Genomic DNA, 18,065 nt, shown 5'->3' on the forward strand with positions numbered 1-18,065 from the left:
CATCGGAACAAAAAACAAGAGGAGCTTTCACCTTTACATGAGATTTTAGCCCAAGTTTGTATGAAAAAAACAATGCTAAAATCCATGACCGAATCTAGGGAGACCAAATACAATGTAATGGTGGTTTTTAGACCCAGTGTCAATAGTCATTCCTATAAGCCTCCTCACTTTTACAAGAATGATTCTTAGAAGTCAATGAGCAATGATAGGAGATATAATACAAAAGAAAAAATTACTTGTCATAACTGTGGAGAACCGAGGCACATCAAACTTTTTTGCTCTGAATTCAAAAAGGATGAGAAAAGAGTAGCTACCCTAGAAACTCCTCAAGGAAACAAGCGTCTAACTTTCGGTTACCAAGGCATGTCCTTGTCTCAACTTGCAGAAGTCTTACAACCATTCCTCAAAAGCTCATCCTCCTTAACCAGTGTCACGGTCTCCTCTTCCTCACCTTTCGATAATATTTCTTGGCTTATAGATTCCGATGCCTCATTTCATGTGACCTTTATAATATTATGCTCTCCAATTGTGTTTTTAATTATAGTAGATCTAATGTTTTTACCATGGATGGATCCTCTTGAAATTAAAGGGATTGAAAATTTTTCTATTCAAAAAATCATAATTATTCCAAAACTTAACTTAAATCTTCTTTCAATTTCCCAAATAATTGACCATGGTTGTAAGGTCTCCTTCACATCTGACTACTGTTTTATACAGGATCTCCAGTCCAACAAGCAGATTGAGGAAGGACATAGAGAAGAGGATCTCTACTACATGGATAAGTTGATCATTCTCAAAGATTCTTTTTGCTTCAATGTAAAAAAATTAGATATTTTCTATGTCATAAAAAAGTAGGTCATCCTAGCATTTCTAAATTGTCCAATGCATCTCATTTGAAAAAATTGTCCTATGTATCTCATTTCATCAATAAATTTTAGATTTTTTTATATTTGGTTCCTCTTGTTATAGCCATTGTTGGCTTTTGTATTGTCTTATAGTGGACTTGTGCATGTGCACTTTGTGTTTACGATCATATATTTTATAAAAAAAATCTATTAATTCTTAATATTTATCATAATGTTAGTAAAAAGTTTAAGTTTATATGAACTTATAATATTTTTATCCATATCATATTATTGCCATAGATTTACTAACGAGGATTGGGGAGGAGGTGGGACGGGGGAAAGCGTAAGTCCATCCTTGCATGGGTTTTGATTTTAACCTTCATCCCTCTACCATGTCAAACGGGGCGAGGTGAGGCAGGCCCCATTTCTCCCAGGTCCATTGTCATCCTTGAAGGCATTTTAGTTAGTTATTTTACTAGGTGGGGAAGTCCATCCCCTCACCGGTTTTGATTTTAAACAGGGCAAGGCCGGGCGGGGCTCCTTTCCCCCTGGTCTACTGTCATCCCAATTTGAGGTTGCTGCTAAGCAATTTAATTAAATAATGAGCGAAGTAACCAGTGACTTGTGTTAGAGAAAGGAATGACCCATTATCAATAATGCCATCACATGTAATAATAAGAGGGGTCGTTCGATGAATGCATCCTTGTCACAAACATGGACACAAGGACGCATGATACGCTCAAGTTCAATTTTTTTGAAAAAATAGGACACGATGTCACAAACTTTTTAAGTTTTAATTAATGAAAAAAGTTTTTTTTTTATATTTTAATGGTAAAAATGTATTTGATTAAAATAAAACTTTAAAATATTTAAATATAATACAATTTTATTAAAACATTGTTCATACATGTCAGTGTCTATGTTCCAGCGTGTCCGGTCATCTCACACACCACCAAAATGGCATGTCCCTGTGACATGGTATGCATCCAACTGAGTCTAGAATCTAGCCCATCATGGGCCAGCTGGTCCAATCCACATGGCATGTTCTGAGTCCCTGTATATGTTGGCATCTGTGAGTCAGACAAATCCTGGTGGGGCCATGTGTGCTAGGGGTCCTGGTCCGCGGTTTACTGTCCACAAAAAAGGACCCGTCATAAGGGTTTGACACCTTGGACAAATTTCCTCAATGACCAAACGAATATAGAATATCTGGACATTACTGCATCAAATAAAAATCTAGGAAGTATCAAATTTTTTATGACATCGAGAATTCATCTGAAAAAAAACACGTGGTCAGCTTGTACTTGACATTATTCGTGTGGAATCTGTAGGCCTAGTAAACGCGCCCAGTTTGGGCTGTTCAGGCTCGGCTTGTTAAGGGCACACTCTTGCTCGGGCTCAGCTCGTGAACTGGCTTGTTTTATAAAAAAAAAATATATATATATATATATATATATATATTATTTAAGTATTGTTTAATGCTTGATAATATATAAGTATATATATATATATGACATATATAATATGCATTTTAAGGATATAATATTTGTATAAAACACTACAACAAAGTAGTAGATTAGCGACGACCACATTCCGTCGCTAACCATGTTAGCGACGGATTAGCGACAACGAGGCGACAGTATGCTTACGTCGCGAATATTTCGACGCTAACTGGCGACAGAATTATTCCGTCGCTAATTGCGACGGAATAACGAGCGCTATATTCCGTCGTCAATCCGCCGGTACTAAACGGCGACCACGGCTTGGCGACGGATTTAATTCCGTCGCTAGATTAATATGAATAGCGACGGATTGTTCCGTCGCTAATCCGTCGCAAACACGAAAAAAAATCAAACAATTTCTATTTCCTGTACAATTTATATTTCCTGTAAATAAAAAACAAACCACACAAAAAAAATCATATAACAAGTATCTACAACAATTAATCGTTCCACCTTAAAATTAAGAAGTTTAATTATTTACAATTCAACAATTACAATTAGGAAAAATAAAAAAAATAAAACTTCTTCAACACAGTCCTCTAATCATCGCCAAGATTTTGTGCGTCTTCTTGTTCATTGTCTTTATCTGTCCCTTCAGCTCCACTACCCTGATTATCGCTAGCAGCCTACACAAGAAAAGAACAGTCAGTATTGATAAACAAAATATAATGAAATAAATTACACACTATATGTGATTCTATCATGTGCTCATGTGTGATCTAAGGCAATAAAAAAACTCTATATGTGATTCTATCATGCTCATATGTGTGCTAAGGCAGTCAAAAAATTGAATATGTGATTATAGCATGTTCATATGTGTTCTAAGGCATCTAAAAAAACTCTATATGTGATTCTACCATGCTCAGATGTGCTTTAAGGCAGGCAAAAAACTATATATGTGATTCGATCATGCTCGTATGTGTGCTAAGGCAGTAAAAAAATTGAATATGTGAATATAGCATGCTCATATGTGCTCTAAGGCAGGCAAAGCCAAAAAATTTATATGTGATTCTATCATAAATGATATATAACATGTTCATATGTGTTCTAAGGCAGTAAAAAAACTCTATATGTTATTATAGCATGCTCATATGTGTGCTAAGGCAGTCAAAAAACTGAATATGTGATTATAATATGCTCATATGTGTTCTTAGGCAGTCAAAAAACTGAATATGTGATTATAGCATGCTCATATGTGTTCTAATGCAGTCAAAAAAACTTTATATGTGATTCTATCATGCTCATATGTGCTCTAAGGCAGACAAAAAGTTATATATATATATATGTGATTCTATCATGCTCATATGTGTGCTAAGGCAGTCAAAAAACTGAATATGTGATTATAATATGCTCATATGTGTTCTTAGGCAGTCAAAAAACTGAATATGTGATTATAGCATGCTCATATGTGTTCTAATGCAGTCAAAAAAACTTTATATGTGATTCTATCATGCTCATATGTGCTCTAAGGCAGACAAAAAGTTATATATATATATATATGTGATTCTATCATGCTCATATGTGTGCTAAGGCAGTCAAAAAACTGAATATGTGATTATAATATGCTCATATGTGTTCTTAAGCAGTCAAAAAACTGAATATGTGATTATAGCATGCTCATATGTGTTCTAATGCAGTCAAAAAAACTTTATATGTGATTCTATCATGCCTGAATATGTGATTATAAGATGTGCTTTAAGACAGTAAAAAAAACTATATATGTGATTATACCTGAGAGGGACCTGGAATCGAAGATCCCCTATCCTGAACAGCGGCCTTGATCTCATTTAGGAAAAAGGGGGCGACGGTGTATTGGAAGTAGTTATTCATTGATTCATTAATGATCTCGCGTACATCATCACCGGAAAGAATAGTCGGTTGCTTGGAGCTTATGTCGGCGCAAGAAGTCGGTGAGCCGTAACTGGAAGAACCAATAACTGGTGAAGTGTTCATATTACTCCCAAACCCGAACACACGACCTTTTTTGGGTTCACCTGCTGCAGTCACCCATGTTGTAGGATCAAATGATGGATGCTGAGTAGCGTCTTCGCCATATCGCTCTACCATCTGTTGCTCATATGCCTCCTACAAAATAATGTTTAAAGTATTCATTAATAATTAATGATAACATTATGATAACTTGCATATATATTGCAATGATTATTAATAGAATTAATACATACCGTTGTCGTTCTCGCCTTCTCTGATACGAAGACTCCCGTGGTCTTCCGTTTATGTGTTTCTACAAACACATCCTTATATGGTACGCTGCCTCCTTTTTCTGCTTCCTGCGAAGTTAAATGACAAAAGATTTAGTACACAAGTTTGCAACAATACTTATAAAATTAATATTATATATTGATGACTTACCATTTTCTTTAGGTGGCTCCCAAATGTCTTAGATCCACCTGTGTGTAGATGGGCTTCGGGCATCTTCGATCGATTTTGTGAAGCCTTCGCAGAGCGATTTTTAAATGCATCTCCTGCCCACTTATCGCACATTTCATCCCAGTAATCTCTCCTGATAGTAATAGGACCATGGCCCTTCCACAGTAATGGATCATCTACTACGCCAGATGCTTTTTTTGCTGCAGTCTTCATAGTGTGCAGCATGTCTGCAAATCGATTGACAGCCACCTTCTGCCACACCTTCCTTGCATCATTTTCTTCCACCGTAGTTGCAAAGTGATTCGAAGCCTACAAATATTTTCAGAAAGTTAGTAGACATTGCTTAAATAAATTAAATATGAAACACATTAACTATGAGGAACAACTGTATACCATGAATGAGGACCACAATCTGTCTAACACCTCCTTTGGGTACTCTTTCCATTGAGCAATTGGTCCTGGTAGATGTTGAAGAAGTGAATTCCTAATCTCCCGTACTACTTCTTGTGGCTCGAACCTCGTGCTGCACATGAATTGTTACACAGTAAATATCAATATAAAATATTTAAAAGATATGCAATAATTGAAAACAAAATACTTACGGTCGATTATCGATATACACTATTCGAATGAGTCTTCTTGTGCCAGCCTGAGAAGACCCTGTTTCCTGTGTTGGTTGTTGACTTGTGCGATCAACTGGTGTAGGTGGGTCGTGTATAGGCGCAAAATCATCTGTAAAAAAATACATTAGAAATTCTCAGAATGTGCATTTGAACTAATCAAGCATCTAATTAGTTATATGATATACCTATCACAGGAGCCCGTGAAGATGAAGGTTGAGTCTGGCTACTACTGGATGAGCGACCACTATAACCTCCACGAACCATATTCTAACAAATAACATATGTCATACAATACATTCAAATAATTCACATCAAGTATTACAATGCATTCAAGTCATTCACATCAAGCATTGCAATGCATTCAAATAATTCAAATCATTGACATCAAGTATTGCACTAATTCAAATCATTCGTTAATTGCATAAATTATAATACATTCAGATAATTGAAATCATTCACATCAAGTATTACAATGCATTCGAATCATTCGTATCAAGTATTACAATACATTCAAATAAAATTTATGTTAGCTTCTTTACCAACTGTTTCAACCACTTCACAAACTTAGTTTCACGTTCTTTTTGTACTTCTGCATTAGTGAGATGTGAAACTTCGTTTTGGAACTCCAGATCAAATCGTCTGCAAACCACAAATACTTATATTACCGAGTCATGTATCCACATATAGAACATAAAAGGATTTATAATTGAGTTGCATATACATATACTTACTCGATGTATGGGTCGATCGCTGAGCAATTAAAAAGAATATAGATGTGTGTTGCATCTTGCTCTCGATCTGTCAATAGCCTTGATCGGCAACTACCAAATGCATGCCCAAGTGGTTGAAATATCGACAGCTTGTCAGCTACAATTACTTGTTCTCCATCATCGTTACGGGGCGGGCATGTGTAACGTGTTGGAATATGAGGTTCGAAGTACATAGATGAGAAATTTGAAATCTCTTCTAAAGTGTACGCCTCACAAATAGAGCATTCTACTCTTGCTTTATTACGAACCTTTTTTTTTAGGTCGAACATGCATCTGACAAGAATATACATTTCAAATTTTAAATATCTGTCATTAAAGAGACAAATATAAAAAAACATATACCTTTCAAATGGGTACATCTATCGATATTGCACAGGGCCACCAACCCTTAGTTCATATGGCAGATGTATGATCAAATGTTCCATAACATCGAAAAATGCTGGCGGAAATATCTTTTCTAACAGACAAACAGTGGTGATGACAGAGTCCTCGAGATTCTTTACATCTGATACAACGACCTCCGATGCGCACAATGTTCTGAAAAATCCGCTCAACTGAGACAATACCCCCCATATAGGTTTGTCTAACATATCATGGAATGCTAGGGGTATCAATCGTTGCATAAAGATATGACAATCATGGCTCTTCAACCCATATAACTGTCCATCGTCAATCTTCACAGTCCGAGCAATGTTAGAAACATATCCATCTGGAAATCTCAGTTGTCTCAACCATTGACATACATGTTTTATTTGATCAGGTCCGAGCACGTACTTCGCCTTAGGTTTCAGTACTTTGCCATTATACTCTTTGAGTTCCAATTCTGGTCTTTTACATATTAATTTTAAATCCATACGGGCCTTCGGATTATCCTTCGTTTTTCCTTTAATATTCATTACTGTATTGAACACATTATCAAACACATTTTTTCTCTACATGCATCACATCCAAATTATGTCGTATCAATAGGGCCGGCCAATACGGTAGTTCCCAAAAAATAGATTTTTTCGTCTAATTGTGATCCTTCCCAAATCCACGGAAGGGTGTAGGACTGCGGGCATCTGTTAATACATCTGCAAAGTATCGCAATCTTCTTAGAATCTCTATGCCAGACAATCTTGAGGATGGACCTTCCGTTTCAGTTGTGCCTGCTGTAAATGCATTCTTTTGACGTCGGAACGGATGATCGCTGGGTATAAATCGACGATGGCAATCAAACCAGCAAGGCTTCCTTCCATGCGTCAATCTAAAAGCTTTGGAATCCTCCATGCAGTACGGACAAGCCAACCTCCCATGTGTGCTCCAACCAGATAACATACCATATGCAGGGAAGTCACTGATTGTCCATAGAACAGCGGCCTTCATGTTGAAATTTTGTTTTTTGTGGGCATCATACGTGGTAACACCGTCATCCCACAGTACTTTTAATTCATTAATCAATGGCCTTAGATATACATCAAGATTTTGGCCAGGTGAGGTCGGACCAGGGATCAACAGAGACAAGAAAAGATTTGGACGTTTCATACACAAGCTTGGTGGAAGGTTGTATAGAGTTACAAATACTGGCCAGCATGAGTATGGAGTTGATCTACCCCCAAATGGATTAAATCCATCTGTACATAGACCGAGTCTAACATTTCGCACTTCCATTGTGAAGTTCTGATGAGTACGATCAAAGTGCTTCCAAGCTTCAGCGTCAACAGGATGCGTGATCTTGTTTTCATCGTGTCAAACTTTATTTGCATGCCATCTCATGTGTTTAGTTGTCCTTGAAGACATATACAATCGCTGCAATCTAGGAGTGATAGGAAAGTAGCAGAGCGACTTGTAAGAAACTTCCTTTGATCTTGTGCTACCATTGCCTCTTGTCTTTGGCTTGAACCGAGGATGCCCACATGACGGGCATGATATGTCGTTTTCCTGCTCCTTGAAATACAACATGCAGTGATTTGGACAAGCATCAATCTTTTTGTAACCCATACCTAGAGCGTTGACCATAACTTTCGCACGATAGAAATTTTGTAGCAATTTCTCATCTTTAGGCAACATGCTCTTCACAATCATGCACAAACGGTCAAAACATGATTGACTCAAATTATACTCGGACTTCAAATTCATTAGTTGAAGAACTGTAGACAAGATAGTGTGACTCTCACAACCATTCCAAAGTGGCTCATCAGCATCTCTAAGTAAATCATAAAATCTACTAGCTGCATCGTTTGGTGATTCTTCATCTACGACAGTTCTTACATCACTAGAACTCATAGCAGAACCCAGTTCTGTTCCTGCAGCATCAAATATCAAATTCGTATATGGATTATCGTGCACCACATTCACCCGTGCATCAAAATCGTTTCTAAATTCTTCTCTATGAAACATCCAGTTCTGATAATCACTCACAAAACCCTTCCTGTATAGGTGATGTCTAACACCATGAGGTTCTACAAATCGATTATTCTTACAAATCTTGCAGAGACACCTAATCCGACCTGTGGGATCTACCGTACTGACACTTGCCGTTGCAAATTCAATAAAACTGTCGACACCATCCATATATTCATGCGATAACTCATTGTCCACTATCCTACGGTACATCCATTCACGGTTTGCAGTCATTCTGTCGTATGATGTTACGAATAGTATCCTAACCAGTTAAAAGAGAACCATCAGAATGCTATGATGAAGAAAATATCAAATTTATCATGCAATATATGATGTCATACAATCACAAGAATTATGATGCATGCATTGATAACTTAATATTTTCATGTGCAAACTATTCATGACACGATACATTCATTTGAAGCATGCTTTTAGTATACAATTTCACATGGAAGACATAATCAAATTGAAAGTAACTACATGTAAGCATAGATACAATCACATCAAACATTGCAATACATCGAAATAATTCATATCAAACAAATGTCAAACATGTACCTGCAGCAAACACACTTCAATATCTCACTAACTACTACCATGCATAGCATGGACTCCGTACTCCAAAAATAAGAACACTTCCATATTCATACATTAAAATCATGCTCAGCATGATCTCCGAACTCCAACAAAGCAGTCCTAGATATCAACAACTAAGTGAGTGTGTGAACAATAAAGTGTTACATTCAATAAATTAAATAACATGTGATGCGCTTGCATCACTTACTCACCACGGGTATTTACCCGATTTGCATTGTTTTTGTCACTTACTTACCACGGGTGGCGGGGCACAAGCGAGTTCTGTTGAGAAATCTGCAAAAAAAAAATGATGTTTTAAAATAAAGTCACCATGAAATTATTCGACCATATTAAATCATAAAACCTTAAAATACAAGAAAATAAATTATAAATAAACCAAAACATCATAAACTATAAGAAAAATAAACCATAAAATTAAATAAAAAAGCCACAATTTAAACCTTAATCAAACAAGGAAAAAACCTGCCCTAATCAAATACAAAAAAATCCTTAATCAAATTAACTAAAAAGTATTAATTAAAAAAATGTGATTTAAATCCCTAATTATAGAAAATAAAAATAAAAACTCTAAATAAATAAAAAAACCCTAATCAAATTAATTATAAAAGCCTTAATTAAAAAATTTTGATTTAAAGTCCTAACCAAATTAACTAAAAATCCTTAATTAAAAAAATTATGATTCAAATCCCTAATCATAGAAAATAAAAATAAAAGCTCTAATCAAATCCAAGAAAACCCTAATCAAATTAACTATAAAATGCCCTAATTTTTAAATTTTGATTCAAAGCCCTAATAAAACAGAATCAAATAAAAAACCCTAATTAAATTAACTACAAATAGCCTTAATTTAAGAAATTTGATTCAATTGCCTAATAAATGAAAATCAAAATAAAAAATCCTAATCAATGAAAATCAAAGAAAACTAAACAATAAAAATAAAATAAAAACCCTAATTTCTGAAAAAAGAAAAAAAAGAGCAAGAAACCAGGGGGTCGACCCCCGACCGGACATCAAAAGGGGTTGACCCCCTGCCGGACACGGCAGGGGGTTGACCCCCTGGCGGACACGACAGGGGGTTAACCCCCTGCTGGACAAGGCAGGGGGTTGACCCCTGGCCGGACACGGCAGGGGGTCGACCCCGGCCGGACACGGCAGGGGGTTGACCCCCTGTCGGACATCAAAAGGGGTTGACCCCCTGCCGGGGTTGACCCCCTGTCGGACATCAAAAGGGGTTGACCCCCTGCCGGGGTTGACCCCCTGCCGGGGTTGACCCCCTGCCGGACATGGCGGGGGGTCGACCCCCCCCCCCCCCGGCCGGACACGGCAGAGGGTCGACCCCCGGCCGGACACAGCAGGGGGTCGACCGCCTGGCGGAGTCGACCCCCTGCCGGAAAACGCAGGGGGTCGACTCCCAATCCATTTAAGGTGAAATACGTACCTGTGGTTGCTCCGGGCTGCGGCGGCGGCAGCGGAAGGTTGACGGAGATCGACTTCCGGCGAACGGTGGGGGCCGGCAGAGAGGTCGACGGGATATATAGGGCGGCCGAAGGAAGAGGGCGGCGGGCGGGAGCAGCGAAAGGAGAAAGGAAAAAAAGGGCTGGGATTAGGGGTAATGCGACATTTAGCGACGGATTAATTCCGTCGCTAAGCTATCGCAATTCAAAAAACGAAAAAGGCGACAGAAAATATTTCATCGCCTAGGTCGTCGCTATGTTGCGACGGAATTTTAGTCGTCGCAATTCCGTAGCTAACTGTCGTATTTATTGCGACAAAATATTCTCTCGCATAATCCGTCGCTAAGTAGCGACGGATTGGGCGAGGGAATATAATCTGTCGCTAGTTTCGTAAAATTCTACAAACATAGAGACGGATTCATTTCTCTCGTTAATCCGTCGCTAAGTAGCGACGATATAACGCCGTCGCTAAATTCCGTCGCTAATCAACTATTTTTTTGTAGTGAAATATATAATATATAAAATGAGCCTATATAAGCCGAGTTTAAAATGTTCGTGCTCGCTAGGTTTGCTAAGTCAATTTTTAAGCAGAGCTGAACAGCGAGCTGCTTGTCTTGTTTCCCAGTCCTAATTGAGCTAGGGATGGACTTGGAGGCAAAATTTTGATACCTAACACAATGGAAAGATCAAGTACACTGCAGCCACAATGGCTCTGTACACCTGTGTAGATTAGGGATGGCAGTGGACCGGGGGAAAGCGGGGCCCCGCCTCGCCCCGTTTGGACCGGAGATGAAGGGTATGAAACGGGGATGGACGTGCCCTTTTCCCCACCCCGCCTCAACCACTTTTCCCAGCAATATCCCCGCCTCATCCCCGTTTGAACCGGGGATGGAGGACATGAAACGGGGATGAAGGCGGGGGTGGAGGATAAAATCCATCCCCGCCGGGGAGGCGGGGCGGGGGTGGAGGATAAAATCTTGAGGCGGGGCGGGGGTGAAGACCTTGTCCCCCGCCCCGCCCGGCCCCACTGCCATCCCTAGTGGATATGGGTCGACTAATTTGATACCTAGGGTGCACATCCTTTGCCGCAAGGCCTAAGCTAAATAGAAAACTATCTCCCAGTGGTCTGGGAGAGTTCTTGTGGAGATTTACACTGTAGACACCGATGATTGAATCAAACAACTTTTTTGTAAGAATGCATGCACTAGCGGAAGGACGGACCCGGGGTCGAAGGTGTACGCTTGTGGACTGATCATTTGTTTCACAGCCTCTAGCCCTTCAGTTAGATTTCTTGTTCTTTAAAAATCTGTATTCACTTCCAACAATTCTTGTATCTCGGCTGGATTGAGATATGTCCAATGAAGAAGTGCCCCTTCAACCCCAAGAGTCACAACCCTGACCTAAACCAAGATTCATTTTTTCTACCAGATATGTTCCTAACACCTTTTAATCAGAGAATGATACATGTCGAACAAAGTTAAAATAATATTAACAATATTAAAAAACTAATTTAAACTAATTTTCTGATTTATTTGAAAATTAGCTGATTCAGGTCTGTTCTGTACCGATTTTCTGCCGATACCAACGACGTTGCTCTGTGCATCTTTTTTGAGACAGGAAAAGGAGTTGTGTAGTCTTAGAGCAATGGATTCATGGCTCCTTTTGACTCATGACCCATCTGAATATTATTCTTGAATAGCTTAGTCCTATTCGTGGGGTAGTATCTTATCTATATATCTATCGGCTGTGCATCTCTATATAACTTTTTGCAGGGATTGGAATTTTCTAAATTCTCAATCATCCTTAGGACAGGCCATACTTTTCTCCTTTAGTGGTGGTTGTCCGTCATATCTATGCAACTAGACCCCATCTGATGAATTTCTTGTCGCTCTTTTTGTTCCAAGATTCTGTGTAAAGCTTCTGCTTTATGACTGATATGTTCTTCTTATATGACTTGGTCATCACGGACCATATATTCCCATGATCTAGAGCTTTATTCCAAGGGCACAGTTGGACAACCAACATGTTCTCAAAAATCTAAAATTTCAAACCTTTTGGACTGACTCAGACTTGTTGGACATGAGTAGTTTGGTTTTCCGATAATCGGGTCGCTCACCGAGTTCATTGAGGGCAATCACTTACACCTAGCTTCGGCCTTGTGGCAAGCGATTTGTGGGTTTTGAATTCATGATTTCTTTTCTAATTGGTGCCATTGACGAGTTGATCCGATCAGATGAGTGTAGTCTTTGTGTCATCTTATATATATATATATATATATATATATATATATATATACATGAACATTGGTAGCCACTCACTCGTTATGTGCTCCAATGAAGGTCACTCACGCTGACCGTCCATCCAGCAGAGCATCTTTTTCGTGAAAAAAGACTTTTGCCAGCGCCAAAATAGCTCCAGTAAAAATTTAAGGGGACATTTTTAGACTTTTACTGGTACTATTTTGGCATCGGCAAAAATCTTTTTGTGCAAAAAAGACATTGAGCATCCATCACGCCGCGCAATGGACGTTGCACATGAGTGACCGCTGTTTGAGTACCTAACAAGTAAGCAGCTACACATCACTATATATATATATATATATATATATATATATATATATATATATATAGAGAGAGAGAGAGAGAGAGAGAGAGAGAGATGGGTTCTTGATGAAATATGCAAAATAAAATATGCTAAATGGGTTTTTCTGCTTTTGGTGTTTTTTTGCAGTTTTGATTCCATAAATGTGTTAGTCGATTTATGGGGAATCCACATCTGGATCATGTGTTTTTTATGAAAAAATGATATTTGGAGCATCAAAAATTTACAAAGATTTTGGACCGGTGATTTTTTAAACATTATAAAAACCCACCCATGTATCAGAATTGAACACTTAAGAGTTGTTCCCTATAAAATCAAGTACATAGATCACTATCAGAATTTAAAAATAAAATGAAAAAACCCAAAAAACTCATTTAGCATATTTCATTTAGCACGGACCCATTAATTACTATATATATAATATGTTAATTGAAAATATGTGAATCAGATTATGAATTAGGCATTTTCGACATTTTTTTGCAAATCCAACCCTGCATATGCATTCGGCGTGGTCCATTTGCTAGAAATTGATTGTTTGATTATATGTATACACTATACACGAGAATAGATCTGAATTATTGGGATATGAAAAATGCATAATGGATGCAGGAAGAGCATATTTATTCACTACAAATCAATGTCAATCAAGATTCAAAAGCATATTCAATAACATATTTTATAATTCAAGCCTGACATATTTGTTGTGAACAAACATTTAACTAAAAACTCATAAAGTTTGGATGTTCATTCACAAATGTATGTTGCAAATCTCCTTACCTTCCTAAGGGTTTGACTTTCATATAACTTATACAATATACCAAAGGTTTTGAGAAATTCACACAATACATAATATACATCCAAACTTTATGTAAGTTGTTAGTTAAAAGAGGTTCACATGGTATCAGTGCAAATGTCGTGACGTCTTCAAATGTGTGATATGAACCTGCAATCGAAAAATATGTGAAGGTAAAGACGTGAATGTTAGACATAAATTTGTGAACGTATGTCAAGACTTTATGCAAGCTTTTAATTAAAAGAGGTTCGCAAAGTATCTGTGCGAAGGACATGACATCTACAAATATGTGATGGAAACCAGGCAAAACTCAAATCATAAAACATATGAAGGAAAAGACATTTGTGAAGGTTGGTCATATATTTGCGGATGTATGCCCTTTAAGTTTTTAGTTAAAAGATATTTGTATGACGTCTTCGTCAATGTATGGAGCAAACTTGTCAAGCTCAAACTTTTAAATTTTAAAAAGTTTATATCGGGTTTGTGAATCTTAAAAGATCTACGCATTTCAAATGTGAATCTCCTTTGTTGGGATTCAAGTTAGCCATGTTCGCAAATACTTTATGCAAAATTCATAAGATTCGCAAAATGTTAATACGAATCTGTTTTTTATTGAGATGTTGCAACCTTCGAACTACACACGTATATATTGCATGGACATCAGCATGTTCACTTGTGTGAATGGTAACAATGTCCTAAAAAAAGTAAGGAATCATAATTTTTGGCATGAAAAGGATTTCGACCAAGCATTTTCAAAATCATGTCATTTTACAAAGACAATCCAGTCACTTTCTAAATATTGACATGCAAAATTGGAAACGCCCAATAGAGAGCATTTGTATCTTTAAATTTGCAATGCAAGTTTTGAAACTGAAAATGATTGTATTGTCCTATAAACATATAAACATGGTGTGTTCTTTCAAAAACTCACAAATCTATCAAAATACTCTGCATGTTCAAAATCATTCATTTATGATTTATTTAAGACTAATTTACCCTTTCTAGTATATTTGTGCAAACCTCACGCAAATATGTTGTGAACCTTCTAAGGTTCGAACAAATATGTTGTGAACCTCCTCATGTTCACATGTGAACCTCCTCACACTAATATGTTGTGAACTTCCTTACATTCACATGTGAACCTCTTAAAGTTCACACAATTATGTTGTGAACCTCCTAAGATTTGCACAAATATGTCATAAACCTCCTAATATTTGTATGTGAACGATTCACAAAATATTTTGTGAACCTCCAAACATGATTGCAATCAAACTAAGAAGATTCATGTGATATTTATGAGACCTTACAATATTCACATAAATATCTTATGAACTTTAGACTCGTATAAATACTTTTGTGTTTTTTTGTAATTCTCAACAGTATGTTATCCTTCATCTTTCGGTGAATTTCGGGTGATTTGTGTGAATGTCGGCAGGTCCGTGCATCTATTATGAGAATATTCTCAATGATTTTTACTATATTTAGATGTTCACATGATACTTGTGTGGATGTTGAGAGATCTACACAAATGGGAACAAAATGTTGCAGCAAGTAGGAACCTTCTTCTTAGTGGGTTTCATCTTTTAGAGGTTCACAACATATTTGCGTGAACCTCTAAAATATAGTAAAAATCATGGTGCACCAACCTTTCTATTAAAAGAAATATTTTTTTTTCAATCACCAATAACACTTTTTTCTAGCTTTACCCTTTAATGATTTTTTAAATGTGGGAACATATTTCGAGTGGAAAGCAAACTTTTTGCAGCATCTATGGGTGATATTGGAGGCTTAAGGACGTTTTGAATCCTCTTTAGCATTAACTTGAGAATCAACTCATCCCCTTTTTCACCCATAATGGATCTTGACCCGTTGAATTTTGAATAAATGGTAAACATATCGAGGTGATCTGAAATTGTTGCCTCTATTCTGGAGAAAAGAAGCAATAAAAGTAGATAGTGCCAACAAAACATTCTTGGGATCCACTATCCATTGACCCAACCCATGATTCCTGCATCCTTCTATCTCTGCAACTTGCTCTCATCAAAGTTTACACCCATTCAAATCCCTTCAAAGATCCTATTGAAGTTTGACATGGTCTTGGTACCGACCTAGGTGTATGCAAGTGGGATTAATTTGATATATATATGAGCCCACGACGGTTTGACACACCTGGCTAAGTGGGTAGACATAAAGTGTTCAAGTTGAAGGATGTCAAGAGTTTGATACCTGTGCTGATCCTTTGTCTCACAGCTCAAGCAGCAATGTCCTTGGTGGACAAGAGGTGTTATTTTTTTTAAAGGACAAGAGGTGTTGTTAAAAGGTTCTAACCGCTTGGGTGTGGTCCATAGGGCAGGGCATCAATTTTTCGCCGATCCAATCATTTGATCTGGGGTTTTTCTCGTTAAATTAGAATAAAAACGCCTGCTATAAAATTTATTCAAAACAAATTGGGCTTTTTTTTTCTTTGATAGGCAAGCTGGGTAGGCAGACCAGTTATACAACTATACCATTGGGTTTTGAACCAACAACGTTGCACTAGCTGCTCCTACCAGACAAGCGGAAACCCGTTGGTAGAACAAATTGGGCTTTACTCAAACATGAGTTAGATGTTAAGATCCAACCACTACTTTCCCCCGTAACATGATAAAAACCCTAAGAATACAACATACAAGCTAGTAAAAGCAACTGAAAATATACTACAAAAACTATTAGAATTGCAAGGCAAAAAGGCTATTTTTGATGTAACGTCATTTGATCATTGGTAAAGCTGTCACCAATTGAAGAAGTGTAATAGCTAGGAATAGGCCGTCCCACCTTGTTTGGACCGGAGATGGAGAACATGAAACGGAGATGGACTTACTCTTTTTTCAGCCTCACCCTATCTTTTATCCTTCTTTAAGGATGACAGTAGACTGAGGGAAAACGGCTTCTGCCCCCCATTTGGACTGGAGATGGAGGACATGAAATAGGGATGGAGGTTCTTTCATTGGCAAAATTACTCAACTATTAGAGTGAATACATAGGGGAGGAGATGTCACCCCAAGGCCAGTAAATATAGAAAAAACAGAAACATAGAAAAATAGACAGTACAACGTCACCCACTTTGGAAGTTAGGAAGATCGATTCAACCCAATTCTGAATCAGGCTATTTTTGTGCTAGACTGAGCCTTCGGAATGAGGCAGGTGCACTGTAGAGCTCTACTAAGTGGAAAATGCAGCAAGTGTAGAAATGTGTTGTATGCGTTGGCTTGATCGGTGACCTGCGGTAATAGCACGACACGTGATATGCAACAGTATTGTCGTTAGTGCATCGCTATATAGCAGCACAGACATAGAGCATTATTTGGTTAAGTAGTTCCAACGGATCAAATGATGTTGACTTTGAAGATTTGGCTAAGGACCTCTCGGTTTGCGGGAGTTTTTCACGCGTAGCGTTTGGACGCACGAGGGTGCGTGTGAGTTAGGGTTAATTTTTTCAGGGATCACCTTAGGTGATTCCAACCGAGTAGAGTGACTCAGGGCTAAGCGAGTGAATGCCTAGGCGCCGGTGAATGAGTCTGGGTAACGCTCTTCGCTATGGTGTTCAATCATCAACTGGTCTTCAAAGTCAGGGTTGCAAGGTCTTGTTCCTTCAGTGGCGAGGTTTTGTTGTAGCGTGCGCATGAAATCGCAATATGTTTTATGGTATATAAGGCTAAGGCAAGTTTGTGTCATTTTCAGAAGTGATATCTGTATGGGACGAATATGAACTAAGTGGCATGTTCTAGATAGAATACACATTTGAAAATATATTTGATCAGCTTCCGCAAGGCAGCTACGCCCAAGGTAGTGTGCAGGGCCAATTAAATTTTTTTGGCATATAGAAAAGTGTTGGCGCCTTTGGCCATTAGGCGGGCCAGACTGGGTTGTCTGGCGCGTTGCGGGTTTGCAGAAAATTATATGCCCGTGACAATTTCAATCTACACCTTTGACATAGCTCTCATTGAATAGTACCTATTATAACGCTTTTAGGCTTGGAGCTCTCCTTATAAATCCGTGAGTTGCGCCTCATTTTTCATTTTTTTTGAGAGAGAGTAATATTATTAATCCAAAAAAATAAACATACATCGC

The 18,065-nt window shown here is 37.9% G+C and overlaps 1 long non-coding RNA gene across 1 annotated transcript; it reads right to left on the reverse strand.

Annotated features, from left to right (window-relative positions):
- Positions 1-2,779: 2,779 nt before the first annotated feature.
- LOC149817557 (uncharacterized) lies at positions 2,780-5,411 on the reverse strand. Its single transcript, XR_016427010.1, has 2 exons — positions 5,338-5,411; positions 2,780-2,973 (listed from the first exon to the last, which is right to left on the reverse strand). It is a non-coding gene; the product is annotated as an uncharacterized LOC149817557 (long non-coding RNA).
- Positions 5,412-18,065: the final 12,654 nt, after the last annotated feature.

The sequence above is a fragment of the Nuphar pumila genome, chromosome 13, assembly GCF_984573655.1.
Source record: "Nuphar pumila chromosome 13, dmNupPumi1.hap1.1, whole genome shotgun sequence".
In the NCBI taxonomy this organism is placed as follows: Eukaryota; Viridiplantae; Streptophyta; class Magnoliopsida; order Nymphaeales; family Nymphaeaceae; genus Nuphar; species Nuphar pumila.